Consider the following 18,115-nt stretch of genomic DNA (forward strand, 5'->3'; position numbering starts at 1 on the left):
CTCCTTTTTCTTAATAATTAATTTTGGCTATCTCAAACAAGTTGGATATTTGGTGCCAGATGCGCCCTTTTCCACAAGTTCAAGTCTAATCTAACAAAGTTAACACCTCCCAAGGCTCACATAGAGCCTGTGGTATTTAGGGAACCTGACCAACTATTTACAGTTTCTTCTATGACAGACCTACCAGAATATCGTAAGAAGAAACAGACTTCAAAGTCCTCAAAGAGGAAAAAAACTGTTCTGGCTAAGTCTATAATTTAGAGTATCTTCAGAGAAGAATGACTTCATGAAAAGAGAGGCCCAGAGTGGCCAGCCTCTTTAAACAGTTAACTTGTTCTTTATTTAATTGTGAAGACTAAGTGACAGGTAGGAAAGAGCTTTTGTAGGAACGTGGGAGTCTTGAAGCTATAGAAGGAAGTTACACTGTGCATGGGAGTAGCATGTGGGTAGGAGTTACAGACTACTGCTCTATTGCTAGTCTAGAATAATCATGCATAAACATCTTTACAATGGCTCCCGAACAGAATTAATAAACTCCTATTAAAGGCACTTGATACGTTATTTTGTGAAAGCACATGCTACCTATTATATTCAGGAACGGAAAAAAATAATAATTTTGCATCCAGGAACAAAGATTTAAAAAGATCCTTTAACTCTGACAAAACAAAAGATAATACATTTGGATTTTCATATATTAATTCCAAAGCTGACATGCTCTAATCTCTGAAAGTATGAGAGAGAAGCTGGCTTTGTCTTGGAGATGTCATAACCTTAACAGATTAAACCCAGGAAATGGGCAATAAACACCAAAGAACAGCCAGGGTGGCGTAGTAATGCTCAGTCACAGATTGCTCCAAACCTTGCCCTTGGGGGGCTGTGTGGTAGACATCCTGCATCTTAACAGAAAAAGGGTCACTATTTCATGCAACTAGTAATAGAATTCTGTCTTGCAAATTAAAAGGCACTGAAGACATCCAGTTTAAGTACTGTGGTGGTTCTCACATGGCTGTAATTCTAGACATTTGAATTGCATGAAAAAAGAAAGAGATCATAAAGGTAATGATAATTGTCTACCTTTTGAGTTAGGTTCACCTGTTCACACTCTCATTCCCTTACGCTACACTTTGCGCATTTATGTTATTTACTTAACTGATTATAATTATTTACTATTGCATAGCTATATCCTGCTGGACTGCATGTTTCAAGGGTTTTGAGGTCTAGTTTTGCTCCTTCTATAGCCTCAGATTCTAGGAAAGGCTGGAATTATGCTAGGTGCTCAATGACTATTTGTGAACTGGGTAGGAAAGTTGACAGCAAAAAGACAGTGAAAATGCAGCAGTTACTGGTGAGCTGATGACCTACGGTCAGAAAAGTTTGAAAAGGGAAAAGAACGTTCAACATTGTCTAAAAATACATCAGTACTGGGAAGGCTCAATGGGATCAGGTCCTGTCAGTAGTTCCTCATTGCTAAGGCTGTGGCAGAAATATGGGCGTTCAGAGCCACCCAGGTGTGGCCATTGGGACCAATGGCACATTCACAAACACCATAAATTAGGACTTCTAATGTTATCTGCAAATGAGAAATGTCCTATTAATGTATTTGTATTTATGATTTAACCATGTTATTTTGTTGAATGAACTCATAAAATAGATAAGAATTTGTAAAACTTTTTATTTTCGAGAAAGTTATACATACAGATACACCTATATACACATATATGTATATATGCACACTTTTATGTGATATGCACAAACACACACACACACACACACATTCTATAGTTTAATATTAATAAATCCGAAAGGAAGTGGCCTAGGGCACTTTTGATCTCTCAGTGGCCCTAATGTCATTCTCAAGGGGCGCTCATGATCACAATTTCTTAGGAAGAGACAGGATATGGAACTTTAAGCAAACAGCAACCTAAGCATTATAGAACATGTAGGGTTATGTTCTGTGTGGACTTGACTATATCTCGTTTGTTTTTAAGTGCACGGACAACCACTGATGCTTACCTGGTATAAGGTGAAACGTATTTAGTTTGCGTGAGAAGCTCCGTGTCCCATCAGGTACATGGCAAAGCTGTACAAGCTCTCGGCAACCAGTCCTGATGCCCACATATCTAGATGCCTATGTGCACCAGTTTGCCCAAAGCTAACTATCTGAAACAGAGTCTCCTGGAGAGAACATTGTTTCTTTTGTGCCAAATAGACCTTATTCACCAAAGGAAGAAAATGGAGCAGGTCAATGGATTGCCGCTGATTCTGGATAATTTCATTTCCTAAACTCTAGCTCAGTGGGAGGAAACCTTGGCTGCACATTGGAGTCATCTGAGGAACTTAAAAAAAAAAAGTACTGATGCTTGTGTGCCACTCCCAGAAATTCTGATTTGATTGGTCTGGATTGTACTCTGTGGATCCAAAGTGAAGCCAAACTCAGGAACCACTTCCCTACTTTCAGTCTTCCCGTTTCTAGGACGGGCTTATAAATGCCACCTCATTTGCCTCTTAGGAGAGGGCAGAGAGACATTATGTGTGATTAGAGTCCCTAACGTTCCTGAATTTACTAGTTTCCTTTCTTCCTTTATTTCAGGAGGGGAAATAGAGAGGGAAGGATATAATGGTGGGGTGGGCGGTGGGCAGCTTAGAGGGTGAGAAAAGGAGCCTCTAAGCTCTGCCAGTTAGCGGTTCATTAGGGTTAACAGGCTATCTTTTGTCAAAGCAATCACTTTTGAAGGATTAAGCCTCAGTCTCACCTTAGTGTGAATGACTTTAATCAGATAATCTCCTATCACCTAGCTGAGGATCCCCTGTTGAAGGCCTGGGGGGAAGCAAGGAGAGAGTTGCAAGGCCAGCCTGGGACTCACGGAGGGCAAGGTGAGCAAGCCTGCTGTTTGGGAACTAGACTCCACCTTAGTAAGCTAATAGCAGCAAAAAAATGAAGAAAAACAAACTTTGTTTTTTAAAAACTTGTAATTAATTCATTTACTGAGAGAGAGAGAGAGAGAGAGAGAGAGAGAGAGAGAGAAGGGGCAGAGAGAGACGGAGAGAGAGAGAATCCCAAGCAAGCTCTACATTGTCAGCACAGAGCCCAATGCTGGGCTTGAACTCAGAAACTGTGAGGTCATGACCTGAGCTAAAATTGAGAGTCGGACACTCAACCGAGTCGCCCAGTAAAAAAACAAAACAAACAAACAAAAACAAACAAACAAAAAAAACCTTTCATTGCCAGGGCAACGATTTGTTATGAACGTTTATACGATCAAGTTGCTTGTCTGTCTTACGGCCCTTTATGTCTTTTCTAGCCTTTTTTTTTTTTTAATTAATGTTTATTTACTTTTGAGAGGGAGAGAGACAGACCACAAGTGGCGGAGGGGCAGAGAGAGAGGGAGACACAGAATCCGAAGCAGGCTCCAGGCTGAGCTGTCAGCACAGAGTCCTACGTGGGGCTTGAACACATGAACCGTGAGATCATGATCTGAGCCGAAGTCGGATGCTTAACTGACAGAGCCACCCAGGCGCCCTATGGTTATTTTTATTTTTGAGAGAGACAGAGCATGAACAGGGGAGGGATAGAGAGAGAGGGGGGCACAGAATCCGAAGCAGGCTCCAGGCTGAGCTGTCAGCACAGAGCCCAATGCAAGGCTTGAACTCACAAACTGTGAGATCATGACCTGAGCCAAAGTCGGACACTTAAGCGACTGAGCCACCCAGGCGCCCCTGTCTTTTCTTTCTTTCTGCCATGAAGCACTTACCATGTGCCAGGTAATTTTACCATTTGCCAGCTGCTTGGGAGTCTGTGAGGAGCGAGGCCTGGTGCAGCCCCGTCGTCCTTACCATCTGCCTGGCACATGGTGAGAAGGGTTTGTTGGATTTAATTGAACTGTTTCATTGGCTACACTTTTTTCCAAGAGTGTGAGGTTTTTTCCCACATCTGCCTCCCCCCACCCCACCCCAACCAGCTAGACTAGGCTGTGAGTACCTTGAAGAAATCTTAACAATCTCTGTATCCCCAGTGCCAAGCAAACTCTTGGCGTATGATCAGTGCCCAATAAATATTTGTTAAATGAACTAAGGAGCAATAGCCAGCATACTGATGCCTACATTAGGATATTAGAATTAATGTAAGACTACTGCTCTGTTTCCACACTACTGGACAAGGCAAAGAGGGGAAAAGGAGAAAAAGAATATGAATCCCCCATCATTCATTAATGTGACAAAAGTTGTTCTTTTTCAAAAATCCTTTAGGACATCTCTTGAGAAATGGTCTGAAGGTAATTTCAGGAAAGACAGGTAATAAGGAATAAACGGAGTGGATAAGATCCAGAGAGAACTCTCATAGGAGTCCAAAGAAAGGAGTCCAAAATAAAATGCATAGATTGATAGACATTTAGGAAAGGAAAAATCAACCTTGCTATTGGCATTTTCAGAAATTTGTTTGCATTTAGGAATAGATAAAGCAATGGGCATATTTTCAGGTGCTTTTATTATACGTAGAAATGTTGGGATTGCAGTATAAAAATAGTTACATTAGAACATTTATAAGACTTATTAGGCACTATTTTTAAAAGATTACAAGAGGACTCTGGGCTAAGCTGCAACACACAATTTTATGAGATGGTAGAAAGCATTTCATAATATTACATGTAATTACATCCTATAAACATATATGAGTAATACATCCACTCTGACTTTCTGGCTACCTGTTTCATATTTATTTTGTAACTGCTTTATTTATTAAAAGACCACTGTTGTATATTTCCTTTTCCTTAGTGACAATTCTCATTAGAAGACAGGTGTATGTCCCAGTTAGAATGTTTAGAAATATATTAATTTTAGACACATTAATTCAGGATCTGGGTTATAGGTTGTGAGACACTACACTGTGGGGCAGGAGTCTTAACCCTCATTAGCTGTGAGGTTTTGGTCAAGGGCAATTCTCCAGTCCCCATTACCTCATGTGATAAATGAAGATTAAAATGTATGACATGAGAGATGTCATTTGTTTTATAAAGTTATACTATGAGATTAGGTGGGAGAGAAAATGGAACACAAAGTTGCATATATAGTATAATATCAATGTAAAAAATGTGTTGAGAGAAGCCTGAAAGGAAATAAACTGCAGTATTACAGTGACTCTCTCTGGGAATTGGAATCACTGCTGATTTTTATAAAAATATTCTATTTTCAGTACTTTTGAGTTTTCTATACTGTGTTGACTTTTAATTTTTTTATTTTATTTTTGGGAGAGAGAGAGTGTGTGTGTGAGCGGGGCGGGGGGGGGGGGCGGGAGGAGGGGCAGAGAGAGAGGGAGACACAGAATCCTAAGAGGACTCCAGGCTCCGAGCTGTCAGCACAGAGCCTGATGTGGGGCTTGAACCCACGAACTGGGAGATCATGACCTGAGCTGAAGTCAGAGGCTTAACCGACTGAGCCACCCAGGTGCCCCTATACTGTGTTGACTTTAAGCAAAAGCATGTGCGTGCATGCACACACACACCCATCCACTATAAATCTTACTTCCCTGGGGGCATGGATGTGGTCATCTTAGAGATTCTTTTTAGCTCTGAGATGTAAGATTCTAATGTTTACTGTATCTCACTTCCGCTGGCCCTCAGCCATTCGCTGTCCCTGTGGTACACTTCCTGCCCCTTGTTCTGGGATTAGACCATTAGCCTCCACATAGCAGTCAGGACAGTACTTCAGTTCTTTCTGTGAAAAGCAAACTTGGATCATGCATCATCCCACCTCTAATACAACGGAACACTTCAATAGTCGTTACTGACCGCAAGCATCATGGCTGTAGTTATACATTTTGAGTGTGATTAATTTGATTGGCATTCATTGTTCTCACTTGACTGTAAGTTCCTTGAAGTTGGGTACCCCATTCATTTTTATTCACTGTTGGTTTTCTAGCCTTTGTGTGAACCTGGAATTCAAGACTCTAGACCTGCAGTTTCCACCTCTTTGAATGGTCTTTCGAGATGTTCTGCCCCTCCTTGAGGTCTCTGCCCATCTCTGACCACCTCAAACCTTGACCACGCTGTTTAACATGCACCCCCATCCCATTAATCTGCTTTCTCTTACTTCATAGCACTTATCTTCATCTGAAATTGCTTCCTATGCTTATCTGTTTCTTTCTATTTATTCTTTACTTGTTTAGTGCCTGGTTCCCCATAGCAGGCTCTAAATTCCTTGAGGATAGTAACTGAGCTGTGCTAATTTCTCTAACTGTATTGCCCAGAACAGGACTTAGCATGGTGGGTGCTCAATCAACATACGTGAAAGGAACAGAACGATTATGTGAGAAGTGTTTTCTGATAGAAAAAAGGAAGGCAAAATGGAAAAAAATGGGAGGAAGAAGAAAAAAAGGAAAAAAAAATAGAGGTCGAAAATTGTACTGAAATCTAGGGTGGCCCTTCTTTCCATTGAACGTGGAGAAACATGATGTCTATATTAGATACTGTTACGGCCCCAGTGTTTTTAAGAAAAACAATGACAATAAATGGTCTGAGAGAGTCAGAAGACACTGATGCCAGTTCTGCTCTGTCATGGGGCCAATTTACTTCTACAATGTTCTCTGGTCTAACAAAGGAACAGGGCCAGACCGTCTCTAACGCTCGATTCCCAACTCAAATTCTGTGGCTTTAAACTTTTAATTCTGAAATGTATTTGTTTTATACTGCCCTATTGCCAGATGCCAAAATAATTATATTGAAGATTTAGATTCAACTTTTAGGTAAAATAGCTTAATTGAGACATGTCCAAATCAAATTAACATTTTAAACCCAACTTTAGTCTTTATAAACATTTTAAGACAAATATGTTGATTTTATATAATATTTTCACACCTATGTGATTTACACATTAAGTGGTATATGTATTATATATACAATGTGTTGTATTACATAACATACTATATATACATAACATGTAATAGAATATGTTATATTTAAATACTGGGTATAATTTATAAAACTTACTTGGCAAGTAAAATATAAAAGGTCCCTGAAGGTAAACTAAAGTCATATAACTCTATCAGTATATTTATTCAGATACTTGAACAAATTTGAATCCAGGCTATAGAAGAGTGCCTCCCTCCTCCACTGTGAAATTTAATAGAGATACATTTAATGTATCTGCTTAAAATGGATTCTCCATACAAAAATGTTTCCAACTCTTCACTGCCTTCCAGAAGCTTCTTCTCTCAACCATATGTATTTAAACATGAGCTAGAAAGCAAAGATCTGCATCTGGGTCTCAGTTTTGACAGTATCTTGCAATGGATTATTTTTATCCTGGTATAATAAAAACAGTATTCCTAGATCAGTGATTCAAGACCTTTTCATATTTCAATTTTTTAAAAAAACATACCTTTTTGGGATATTTTCACTGAGTTTTTGTTTTGTTTTGTTTTGTTTGGCCAGGAAAGGCAAATTACATTTGGGAGGCTATGAGAACTTACTGAGCTATAAATGTGTATGTAGGACAAGGAAGATACAATTCATACACACGCTCACACATTTACACAGGTGCTTCACAGACTCCCATCTGAGTGAAAAAGATAAATGCTACCATTTCCTTTATCTGCATTATTGGTGAACCTGGTAGTTGATATTATCTCTAAAAACCATATTGCTTAACTGCATTTCTATTGGGATTCATTGGTATAATTAAGACTTGAATGGTTTGAAATATTTCAGAAACCGGCAGTGAACATTCTTTCCTTTATCTAAAAAGGTAGTTCTGTTTCATCTGAACTTGTTTTCTATAATTTCCCTCTCCACCCACAAATGACCTTCTTTTTATACTTATGGATCTACTCACTCATGAACCTGTGAACTGTCAGTACACTTCACAGAAGCATAGGAAACCATACTGCTAATGCTCTCCTGGCACTGAGGGACTATCATTGGTATTCTAAATGGGAAACTATTTACTTTTTATTACTAATGATTTTTTAATAATTTCCACAATTTAAAATGTGGTTAGAATGCTACTGGTAGTTGAAAGCTAGCAACATGATTTAATATTTTTAACATGTGATCTGGTTCTTGTTACAGTGCTTCAAAATTTTCAATATCATTACTCATGTTATAATATCATCTGTGATAATATATTAAGCAAAGTCACTGGCAACGAAGTTTTATATCACAATTTATTTTGACACATTTTTGAGTCCTAGATTGACCATTATTTCATATGAGTTTTGTTAGCCATCCCTTTTTCCTTTATCTAACGTAAAATAACATTTTTTTCTCTTCTCAGTCATTTACGAGGATGTTTATTTTACCGTTTCTAACATTCAAGGGTCTTTCTTGTATTTCTTTGTATTCTGTTCGGTGGAGCAGAAAATCTGTCTCAGTTTCAATTTCTCTTTTGTTCCCAGAACTTCCCCCCTTCTCCAGTGCCGAAGTGGAAAAATAATTTCCCTTCTTGTACCATACACAGGTCCAAAGTCCTGTTTTTCACCATGTTGCTCCAAACAGCAAATTTTCTAACCCACAAGAAAAGAGAGCACCAAAGTGCTAACTTGGAAGTCTACAAGGGTCTGAGAACAATTGAAAATAAATTCCCACAATGGGGATTAGTCCTTAGCGGTCCACTGGACATCCTGAGGTGTGTGTGGAAGCCAGCTAGGGCACCAACCTGTTAGCAGACGCATAGGTGGCCCAGCTCAGAAGTCATGGGTTCGTTGTCATGGAGAATGAAAGGCAAATTGAAGACATTAAAAGGCAAGTAGCAAACAATCCAGTAGGCTAAGCCAGGGATTTGGGAGTCTCCCAAGGTTCCTCCCTTCCTCATTCCCTGTGTGAGTCATTTTTCCAGTCTGTCCACACCCATTCACCCTTCTTCTATGGGCCGCCACCCCGCACTCCCATTCACCCTCAAGCTGCTGCCACAGGATCTTTCTGAAATACAAATCCAAACTCTACCTACCTATCCCCTTGCTGTATAAACTCTTCCATTTCATCATGGTTTTCAGAGTAGAGACTCCTGGGCTTAACACAGACCTGCTTTTGGCTCATCTCCTGCCACTCCCCTACACTTACCCTTCCTTCACTTCTAACAGGAAGGCTGGTAGGCCCGTTGTATTGACCATGCTGTTTTCTTCACTTGCCCAGCCCCAACTCCCTTTCCATCTCGCTAATTCCTATATACCTTTCAAGGCACCTGTTCAAAATAACTCCTCCAGGAAGCCTTCCCTAACCTTCCTCAGGCCCCCTTGGGCTTGCCTACACCATCTTAGCATTCACCCCTCAGGCAGAGTTAATTGGTTTGTCTCTTTCCTAGTAGAAGTATCATCCTTGACTGTGTAGGGACTGTGTTACCCATTCTTATAGCTTTGGCATAGCAGGCATTCGATGTAGTTGTTGCAGTGAATGCTGAATTAGAAGGAAGGAAGTCCTCATAGCTACTAATTGGCAGATAGAGAATGCCCATTCCTGTCCTCTGAGAAAGTGTCAGTGTCCTCCTCTTAATCTACTTCAACTGTGTGTGTGCTTGGGTACTTTTTAATGATTAACACTGATAAGTAGGGCCATCTAATTAATTAATTAACTAGTTAATTAATTAATTAATTAATTTGTATGGAAGGGAGCAGTGCACAGTATTAACTCAGTGTTTTGTGGATCTAGTCAAGGGTCAGAACTCAAGTCTGTTATTAGTGCCTCTGGACTTATTTCTGAACCTTAGCACCTTTCATGATCTTTTTCCTTCTCCTCCAGAAGCCAGCCGCACCCTCTTTAACACAACTTAATAAAGTTGTAGGAAGAACACTGCACCTTACCTACCATTTCATTCCAGATTGTGTCCAAAACATGGAACCAATGGTTTAAATTAGATTCATTATTGAACAAGTTATCAAAATTCCTTAAATCCAAAGGAAATTCTGCCCCCAAATCTCCAAAACATTATCACATCACATTAACCCCAAATTCTTTCCATTCAAAGGGAAGCCAAGTTACATCTTACAACACCCAATGAATTATGATTCGGGGCTGTGGTTTCTTTTGCTCCAACGATAATATGACTTATGTGCCTTAGAATATTCCAGTATTTCAGAAAATGGCATTTTATTTTTAAAGAAGGAGCTGTGCTTTTCTATAAATCATGTAATGCAGAGTTGGGAAGAAAGGGTTTTACATTCCAAATATTATTTACAAGCTAGACGGGAAGCTGGAACAGGAGTTTTTGTGCTTGTGTGACAATCAGTTTTACTAAGGAACTGCAAAACTGCGCACACGCCGTTACTTGAGGCAGACACACACTGGCAGCCTTGCAGATGTTTTTCCCGCCTGTGAGCCATCCAGGTTCAAAAACTGTGTGGTGCATTTTAAGGCGGCAGCCCCATCCGATCCTTACCGTTTCATGCCGATCGGATTCTCACCTTCAACCTAACCTTGCCGGCTTCCTTATAAAAGACCCATCCACCGGCCTCTTTAAAAAAAAAAAAGAACCTATTTGTCCGCCCGGCTGGTCGGAAGGAGCAGAAAGTAGTAGGAGTGCGTCCCGTTTGCACTATAGCTCGGCTGCAATAATGTTGAACGTGTAAGATGGAACATACCACCGGTTGGCTGCGGGGATGCACCTCGCCAGCGCCGGCTGCGGCTTCCTTTTGCTCGGTGCGCCGATCCGCGAGCGGCCACGACCACCCCTTGCGGACTTTGTTCGGTTGAGGGGCGCCAGGGCGGCCCGGGGAAGGGCGGGAGGGCGGCGGAAAGTTGAAGAGCGTTTTTTCGCGGCCGCGTGCGTCCGGGAGCTCGACGAGTCCGCCCCGGGCTTCCTGGTGGGGCTGGGCTGGCGGGGGAGGGGCCGCGCAGCAGCAGCGGAAACCAGACCTCGGCGATAAGAGGCTGCACAGCGACATGCAACAGTCTTTCCACTGCAGCTGAATGAGTTGTGGCGCTCACAATGCTCCCGTGACCGGGAACTGACAAGTTCAATTTTAAATCGCGGGCCTCTTGGAATCAGGACTCCCACAATGCCTTGGGCACTCGGTCGGCAGTCGGGCTGCCTCTGAAAAAAAATGTGAGAGGTAAGTTTCCCTGTTCACAGTTTCCTCGCGCTGCTCCGCTGCTCTGCATTGTTTGTACTCTTTCGGGGCTGTACATGGCTGAAGGAGGAAGTGAGAGGAGGCTCCGGCCGGCTGCGTCTCGTAGCGGCAGCGGCTGGCTCGCCGCGGTGGAGGCTTCCCTCTCGCACACCAGCTCGAGCTGGAGGGAGAGCGGGAGGTTGCAGCTGCAGCCCAGCTCCGAGCCGCCCTTCCCGGGGCTCTGCGGACACTGTCAGAGCGCAGCCAGCTTCCAGCTTGGCAGCCGAGGCAGAAAGAGCAAGAAAGAAAGAGAGAAAGAGGCGGGGGGCGGCGGGGGGGGGGGGGGGATGAAAGAAACAGGTGCGTGGAAGTGTACTTACAACTTAATGACCTTCGTCAGGAGGAGACGCGAGCCCATCAGACGCGAGCCACGGTGTCTCCCAAGAGATCCCGCATCCCTGTCCCCGGGGGCTGCCATCCAGCCCCGGTTTTCATCTGGGCCAAATATGTGCACGCAAAGGTTAATTCTCTGCCTGCTACCCATAAATTACGCATGACATGTTTAGCTGGGCTTCCTTATATGGAGAGTGCTGTATTTCAGTCCAGTTTGCCTTTTGCCAAGTTTACAGGGCGGAAGACGCCCTGCATGAGAGGGCTCCTCTCCCCCCCCCCCCCATCGTTTTGTAGTGCGTCACTCAAAAACTGTAAGAAAAGTAAGTATAGACGCTCTCTGGGTGGAGCCGCAGTTGGTTGAATTGCTTTCACGAAAGGTTGAGGAGGAAAAGTAGTTAGTACTTGGGTTCTGGTTTTTAGACAAAAGCAGGACAAATATGTAGTCCCCCCCCACCCCCACACTTTTTTTTTTTTTTTTTTGAAACGGAGCCGGAATCTGTTATTGGTAGTAATGTGTCATGTGAGAATACTTTGATTCCAGAGCTTGTAACACGAGCAGGTATATGGTGGAGCTTGTGTTGGCCCCTCTCACGGCACTTTACAACTACAGGGGTGTTGCTACAAGAGTCATTGTGTTCTTAAGTCTCTCCCTGGCCCTGAGAGTAGACGGCTGCTGCTGAGATTTGATGGTGTGTTTCCGTGGAGTGTGCTTCCCTGGGATTAAAACGGAGTAAGAAGCTGCCAGAAAGGTTATTTGCCACTGTCTTTACTTTGTGTGCCCACCAGCACAGGCACAAGCGATAGCAGATGGATGGTAAAACTCTGCCGTCCTCTGAGGCGTTTCTTAAACAAATTAATACACCAAGAGAGAAGTCATAATTAATGCCCTTTGGATTTGCAGGCCCTCTGCAAGGCGCTTTGAAATCCTACACCCGTGGACGCCGTGTTCCTCCCTCCTGGGTTTGAACACAGTGTCTGTTTATACACAGAGGGTATTTAGTACATAACTAGTCTATACCCGCATAAGTAATCCACTCCATGTTGTCTGTGTGGGTTCCTGAGAGCGTTGGTGTCTCTCCTTGTCTTGCTGTTGAGATAGGAAAAAAAAAAAAAATCACTGAGGCGGTTAAAACGGAAGTTCAAGGACTGTAAAACTCATCTTGAGAATATTTAGTTCAATACTTAGAATGCCTTAGATGTAGAGTTATAGCCAGAGACACTGAATAAAGTTACTTTGTAGCCTGAGAAAGCACACTGTTGACACTTGTATCTTTGCTTTCTTAAAGTCGGTGGGTGACAGCTATAGCTAGAAACTGTTTTTTTTAGGAACCTGACAGTGTTCTGATTCTCATCCATGTGGTGTATTTGCATGGCGGTGAAATTCTTTTGGATTATTGTGTTGGTAGGGCTTTTTTTCAAGATGTAGACATAGTTTTTAGTTTTATTTGTTTAATGGGGGGTTTCCCTCACCGAGCACTACAAAAGTTTGCCTTTTGTGTTTGAGGGAACAGGTTAGGTCAGCACCAGAAAACCTGTTCATCCATCCGTCTATAATTACAGTGTCACTTAAGACATAATAATCAGGTTTTATTATTACTAAGAGACTCAGAAAACTCGCATGTGCCTAGTTTAATTTTTTTTTTCTCATGTTACTAAGAACAAATTTGTATGCAGATACACATCGAGTGTGGTACTCAACGCAGCCATGCCAGTGGAGAATCCAAAGTGTTTCATGGTTTAAAATATTATTGCTTGTGTTTACATTTCCACATTTGAGGCAAACTTAAGACTCCAAGTTGAATTCATTAAATTCTGTTTCCAGCATTCTGTTCTTCCTCTGGGCACAGAATTCCTATGAAATGAAGCACTGGGTTCTGTTCCAGACCAAGAACAGAGTATCCCAAGGTTTCTCCTGGGGTGAGGGGAAGAGTCAAGTCCTATTTCTCATTGAACCAGGGCGTGTTACTTTATTATATAAAATCTCCTATTTTTATTGTAAGCAAAAAGGTTGCCCTTGGCATTTATCAGTGTTGTCGTTCTTTAGACCTGTGTTTGATATCTCTATTTATGAAAACAGAGAATAGCCTTTTGCTGCACCTTCAGGTTTTCTGCTTGGTGACTGAAGATGCACAGGTTCGAGAACATCTCAGATCTTGCTTAGAAGAAGCTAAAGAGAATAGGTCGCTGGGGTTTCTTACGCCCTTAAGAGAAAGTCATCAGGGTGCGCAATAGAAAGGCAGGGTGAGGGGAGTGAAGGAAGGAAGCAAAATGTATTCACTTAAATGTTTGGCTCAAAATAAAATCCTAGCAGCAGTGCTGATTATAGAAGATGTTACATAGGAAGATTTTGAAGTGATGGCCTTTTAGGCTCAAGAGCTTCGTATTTTTGGAAATCCAGAATTGCCACCCAATGCGGTAGCCACTAGCCACATGTGGCTGTCGAGCATTTGAAATGTGGCTAGTTGGGACTGAGATTTGCTCTAAGTGTAAAATACCTTCTGGATTTGGAAAACTTTGAACGAAGGGAAGAATGTAAAGCATCTGATTCGTATTTTTAATACTGATTATGTGTTGCAGTGATAATATTTTGGATAGATTGGTTTCAGTAGAATATTCATTTAGATTAATTTCACCTGTTTCTTTTTACTTTTTTAAAATACGACTACTAGAAAACCTAAAATAACAAATGTGGCTTGTATTACATTTCTATTGGACAGTGCTGTTCTCAAATAGATCAGGGGAGCAGAATTCTGAGAGAAAGCCTCGTGAGTTTGCTGGTTAAAATAATAAAATTGACTTTTATTTTCACAAGCTAAAAAAGTATATTATACACACAAATACCTTGTCTTTCTTATCCATTGTAACCAAAATCTAAGAAAACACACTACCTAACATCTATTTTTATTTCCTCAAAACTACTATTTAGTTTAGAGATTTAATGGTGAGGTAGTAATAACAGAGAAAAGGCTTATAATTAGTGGATGAGTCCTAACACCTCTCAAAGGCCAGAATAGAGTATGATTGCTACTTAGGAACATTTTAGAGACACTATAGCTATCATTGTCCTGAAGTTACCAAACATAAACGAGTCACTAAAACTTATTTTAAAATAGAGTTTTTGGTAAATAGCCATTATCCTCAAATGCTTAATATGTATTTTCCTTTCCTATGACTTTCCTTCCTTAGAAAATAAAAACATTAAGTAAATCCAAACAAACTCCTGACCGAATTGTTAATTAATAAATTCACAAGAATGAGATTTTCACTTGTATGGTATAAGGCATTGTTTTGAATATTAGGAAACGTAAAAATATGTTTCTGTGGTAATACGGGCTTTCAGGAATTTCTATACACGGAGACATTGTCTTTATAATTTGAACACATTCTTGAGAAAGCATCTGACTAGCAAACAAAGCACAATGGCATAGGTCCTGGAAACATTCCCCTCAGATATTTTCATAACTGAAGTCCATTTTGCCATACACAGTGAGTGTTAAGCTGAAAAAATGCGCTTCTTTTTTATCCATATAAAGCATGCTTACTTTTATTTCCTTGAAGGATGCCAAAGATATAGGACAGGATGGATGTAGTGGGTTCTTTCTACGGGCAGGGCAGGTTTTAGAGAACCTCAGAAGAGTTGCCTCCTGGCTTGGTGCCATCTTGAATCTGTCTCCCACTGTATGAGGCATAACTGCCATTAGTGTTGATGCATGTAGGGAGTGTGGGGGGAACAACGATCCCCATTAACTTTGCATATCATTTCTGATGAGTCATGGAGCATAGTCACTAAAGGCTGGAGAGATATTGACTGCAAAGCAGAGAATTCAAGAACAGCTATTGACATGTGGCATTAAGTGTCTCTAGACATATTTTATATTTTTAGGTTTGAGATAGGGAAATTGATTTTTATGTAGTGTTTTTCATATTATACAAATATATATTTATATAAACATTACAGCTATATCCTGGAAAAAAACACTTAGTAAATACATGTTTATAGGTTTTTACATATTATTATTGGTTTTTAATGACTCTAGTACCTCTTTTATAGACAATTATTTACGTTTTCCAAGAGACATCTTAACATGGGTGCCCGTGACATCCATAAAAATGAAGAATCTTGAAAGCATTTATGTTATAGTATTAGGCATTATATAGTTGACACTTTTCCCACTGTTTTTGAGGTCTTATTCAGGTTTCTGTGATTACCCTTTGCTAAAACAGTTCAGGATGTAATGATCTCATGATGAAAGGTAGCCATCTTGCATGGAGTGAAGAATTCCTTTTCCACTGAGATCAACCCTTTTAAAAAGGAGATGTTTCTGAAATAACTGTTATGCTTCCAGTGGTATGTATACTGCAAAAGAAAAACTGTCATCTCCATGGGCGTTGTTTTAAAAATTGAGAAGTATAGGGGTGCCTGGGTGGCTCAGTTGGTTGAGTGTCCGACTTCGGCTCAGGTCATGATCTCGCAGTCCGTGAGTTCGAACCCCACGTCAGGCTCTGTGCTGACAGCTCAGGGCCTGGAGCCTGCTTCGGATTCTGTGTCTCCCTCTCTCTCTGCTCCTCCCCTGCTCACACTCTGTCTCTCTCTCAAAAATAAATAAAGATTAAAAAAAAATTTTTAAATAAAAATTGACAAGTATATCTTTTATATATCCAAAGAGGTGAATAACAGTTGATAAGGTACATACTCATGCATGTGGACACAATTTTTATGTGAGTGTTTGTGTGACAGCTAGGTGTGCCCTAGACAATGATAATAATTTATTCAAATAATCTGGATGTTAAATAACATCAAAGTATTAAAAAGGATTGTGCTAAATAGCATATAACCTAAAGTCAGTGCAGATATCAACTCCTGTCCCTCTTTAACTAATACTTCTTCCTCCAAAGAATTTTTAAAAGGAACTTAACATTTAATAGTATATTTTCATTTTTAAAACAGCTTGGGAGCTATTAAGTAAGAATGAACTTGTTTTAAAGAGCTAACAAGATTCGAGGATCATGGGAACAAGTTTAATCATATGAAATAAACATCACAGTCGATTTGAGAGATTTTATTTTGTATTGTTGATTTATAAGTGAATATGTGTTGTGGCAAAAATAGCAAGCTAGGCTCAGTGAAATCTACCAAACTTAGCCAAAGTACGCTTGTTCAAAGAAGTAGCAGTCTGGTAGCAGAAGTTAGGAGTTTTGAAAATAACTGTAAGTAGAAAGTGAGATTTCATAAACAGTGGCTTGGTAACATGGTTTTGGAAGTTCAGATAAGGAAAACTAAGTCTTAATGTAGCTCTGACCAATACATATAATAAAGGAAACAGTCCTAACGCATAAATAATGGGGAAAAAAGCTATTCTTTATTTTCCAACCATAGAAAAATATTCTATTAAGCCAGTTTTAATTATATATATTCAGTGATATTTCCATATTTCTCATGCATTTATATTTAGCATCCCGATACGGGATTTTTGTATGTGTTCTAGTCCATTTATTTAGTTCATTTTTCTAGTAGAAATATATGGATTTCCAAATGTCCTATATGAGAATAATTGATAGCTTTTGCCATCAGTTTTACTGTTGAAGCACCAAATAGTTACTATGTGTCAGGAGACCAGCATGGGTAATGAATTTGAACAGTGGATGGAGAGAAATTGCCAAAGACTAGGTTGAAAGTAAACTGACAGTGACAGTGAGGTTGTTTACAATGAGGTTGTTTTCTAAAAATCTATATATTAAAGTTAAGAAGTGGAAATAATGCTAAAATGTATTGAAAAAGCAGTGATTTCCTTTTGGGAAAAGAGATGCATAAAGCGTGATGAGCAGCATTGAGAGAAGTATATATTAGCCAGGAGATTTTAATCAGAAACAGCCTGAGTATCCAGTCTAATGTGACATTGAATGAAAGAGAAATGAAGAAATAAAAGCAGAAGGTTCTAACTGATGGTTTCAGACACAGGTATAATTGTCCCAATTAGGAGTACAGTTTTGTGGGTTTTGAAAAATAATAAATGCTTTAAGTAGATAGTCTGTGGAACGTGTGGCAACATCATCTATACCTTCTTATTTGAGTTTGCAGCAAACTAACATCTGTCTACAGTGATTGTGACTGAACAGACTCTTCCAGAAAATGCTAAAAAGTGTGGTAACAATAATATGTGCAGTGGGAGTGTGAGGAAATATAAACAGAGACTTTATAGTTTAATAGTCAAAACACATCACAAGCATGTTAAATAGCAAGAATGCCAAAATAAGGCATTATGCAGTTCATATTTAGAACATCGTTAAAGGCATTTTTTGAACTTGATTTAGAGTTAGAACTTACAAGACCAGTCAGAGCTTATAGTATCTACAATTTGTAATCCTGTGTCTAGCAATCTGTTTGCCAGCATTGTTGATGGTAGTAGTAATGAGACATTCACATTTTATTTGTTTCTGCCCTTCTCTGATTGCAAGAAAAGAATTACTTTTGCAATGACCTTTTAGCACTCCATGTGGATGGGTAGCTCTTATCCTAGCAGAAAGATAGTCTGGGGCTGGTGGTGGTAGTCCGGATAGGTGACAGATACAAAGAAAGGAAGGCATAGAGGCCTGCTGTCCGGCAAAAGTTGTTGGGAAAAGCTCTGAACCATTGGCTGGACTTGTGACTCAGCATTCCTCAGCCAAAGGCCCCCTCATTGATATTTCTCT

The 18,115-nt window shown here is 40.3% G+C and overlaps 1 protein-coding gene across 14 annotated transcripts in view; it reads left to right on the plus strand.

Annotated features, from left to right (window-relative positions):
• The window catches only part of MBNL1 (muscleblind like splicing regulator 1), a 207,576-nt gene that overhangs the window by 13,321 nt on the left and 176,140 nt on the right, over positions 1 to 18,115 (plus strand). For 8 of the 14 annotated variants that reach the window (XR_009261885.1, XR_009261886.1, XM_058730248.1 and 5 more), the window contains exon 1: positions 10,899 to 11,035. The exons of 2 other annotated variants lie outside the window; for them this stretch is intronic. The gene's annotated coding sequence lies outside the window, so the exon portion shown is untranslated. Of the gene's footprint in view, positions 1 to 10,894; positions 11,036 to 18,115 lie in introns of those variants that run through there. 4 more of the 14 variants (XM_058730260.1, XM_058730262.1, XM_058730258.1 and 1 more) reach the window with 2 other exon arrangements.

This window comes from Neofelis nebulosa, chromosome 5 (genome assembly GCF_028018385.1).
Source record: "Neofelis nebulosa isolate mNeoNeb1 chromosome 5, mNeoNeb1.pri, whole genome shotgun sequence".
Lineage (NCBI taxonomy): Eukaryota > Metazoa > Chordata > Mammalia > Carnivora > Felidae > Neofelis > Neofelis nebulosa.